This window comes from Choloepus didactylus, chromosome 23 (assembly GCF_015220235.1).
Source record: "Choloepus didactylus isolate mChoDid1 chromosome 23, mChoDid1.pri, whole genome shotgun sequence".
NCBI lineage: Eukaryota > Metazoa > Chordata > Mammalia > Pilosa > Megalonychidae > Choloepus > Choloepus didactylus.
Window position 1 is genome coordinate 27,587,004 of NC_051329.1, and position 2,484 is coordinate 27,589,487.

The 2,484-nt window shown below is 46.4% G+C and overlaps 1 pseudogene; it reads right to left on the reverse strand.

Moving 5' to 3' along the window:
• Positions 1-264: 264 nt before the first annotated feature.
• On the reverse strand, positions 265-1,669 carry LOC119519531 (annotated as a pseudogene).
• Positions 1,670-2,484: the final 815 nt, after the last annotated feature.

The window sequence follows — 2,484 nt, forward strand, 5'->3', positions numbered from 1 at the left end:
CTCTGGCACCACGAGGCTTTGCAGCTCAGGCTATGGGGGAAGGGGTCTCGCGACTTGGATCCGCAGGCTTTACTTACAGATTTTATGCTGTGTTCTCGGGCATTCCTCCCAATTCAGGTTGGTGTATGATGAGTGGATGGTCTCGTTTGTCCCCTCGCAGTTATTCTGGATTATTTACTAGTTGTTTCTGTTTTTTTTTTGTAGTTGTTCCAGGGGGACTACTTAGCTTCCACTCCTCTCTATGCCGCCATCTTGCCCAACTCCGGCATAATTGCATTTTGCTTTATTCCGCAGATCACACACAATAGTTTCAAGTCCAACACTCGGCTTTTTTCATCTCACTCTGTTGCTCTTTCACTATGTATGTCAACAGCAACTTCTCAACAGCGTGTGGGGTCTGATCCCAGACTGGTAAATGTAGGCTCTCCAGTGCTTGCCCCTGGGTCCATTTGGCTGCACCCGGGTCTATCTGTCACCCCCAAGGTGTCCTGAGGCCAGAAATGCCCACTAGGCCCCATGCCAACTCTGAGTAAACACAAGGGGCAGCAGGGCGTGAGTCAGGCTGAGTCTGGGTTCTGCTACAAACGTTGCTGTGACTGCTTGGCCATGTTTGCCACAGGTGCCATGGCAACACAGTTAGCAGAGTCTGGAACGGGGAGCTGGGGGAAGGGGCTGCCAGCCAGCCCAGACTCAGAAAAGGACCAGACAGCCTGATCCACGCTCGCCTTGGGCAGCTGCCTCCCAGGCTGGGGCTGTCCAGCTGGCCAGACAGCAAAGGAGCAGCCTGAAGGCCACAGAGCTCTGAGCAGCGTCCCTGGGGCCCAGACGGACCACAAGCCCAAGCTGAAGGTGGCTTCAAAGTGCTGGAAGTAGCTCCCTCTCTGGAGTCAGTTTTACCCAGGCAAAAGCAGCTGGCTGGCTGACTCTGGGGGGTTCAATGCAATTCGGGGAAGGGGGTGGGGGACACACAACATTCTCACGTGGTACTTACACAAAAATTACCTTCCCCTCGGGATACACTTTCAAAAATTTCCAGCCCAGGTAAAAACATTTATCTTCTATGTGCTACCGAGAAGCTGACAATGAGTAGAAGGACAGTCTAACTTTAATCGAGTTCTGGCATGAGGGTACCCAAGCTTCAGAAAGCCCCATCTCAGCAAAAAATGCAAGGGTGTGTGGAAAAGGATGTTCCCAAAAGGTGCTGGGGCCGGGAGACTACTTCGTCCAGCTGACTTTGGGAATGTCGTAGTGCTCCATGAGCATGTCCAGGTGTCTATTGAAGTCCTCCACTCTCTGCTTGTGGGTCTTGGATGCTTTCTTCAGGATCCTTTCCATTTGCCGCTTCTCCTGCATCTTCTCGAAGGCCGCCTGGGCCGGGGTCCGCTTGTCCAGGCCGCGCCGCTTCTCCTCCTCATTCTTCTTGCTTGTTCCTATCGCTTCTAGAGGTTTCGCCTTGTCTTTGTCCTTCTTTTCTTCTTCCATTTGGTCACGCCGAGCTCCGCCACGCCTTTCAGCTTCAGGGGTCCCTTCTGGACCTGCCCGTAGGCCGCCATGATGCTCTACAGCCCTTTTCCAGGCCAACTCAACAGGCTGTCTTTGATGTTACTCCTAGGCAAGCTTCAGCTAGATATGCCAAATGGCCACAGTATGACAAGCCCAAGTCAACAGTAGTCCCTCAAACCTTAAAGATACCTAGTCCCTATCTGAGACTCTATAAAGTTTCACTCACTAAGTTTATTCTTCAGAATCTTAAATCCTTCAGAGAATTCCTATGCCAGCTAAGTCCCAAAACCCAAAGGCAATAACCTCTTCAAGAACATCAACCAGATATGTCCCCTTTGCTTATAAAGTCGACATCCCTTTTGAACATGGATAGGTTAGGGTGGTCACTGCCTAGACATCCATGAAGATTGGGAAAATGATTAAACTAGAGGAAGGGGTAGCAACAGACAAGATGGAATTTAACAAAGAATTATGAACACTGAATCTTTATATAATTTTCTTTTTCTTAGTTGCTAGGGTATTAGATTAGCTAGAAGGAAGTATTGAAATAGTGGAAATGTAACCCATAGCATCCTTTGAAATTTTTTCTATAGCTACCTGTTAAATTGTAATTTGAAAGCTATTACCTTTTTGTATATATATTTCACAATAAGGAAGTAACTGAAACTATGGTACTGTAACTTGTAACAACTTTGGAAATTTCCTATATAACTATTTGTGAAATTATACTTTGAAAGATATTACCTTTTTGTATCCATGTTACATTTCACAATGGGGAAATGACTGAAACTGTGGAACTGTGACCTATGTTTTTCGTTGAAATTTGTTCTCTAACTGCTTTTTAATTGCATTTGGAGATTTATCAATTCAATGTATATACGTTATATTCAAAAATTAAAAAAATATGAAAAAAGTCAACTGTGTCATCTAAGATAGCCTAACCCATCACAGTCACAATTTCTGCCACATTCAAAGGTAGGG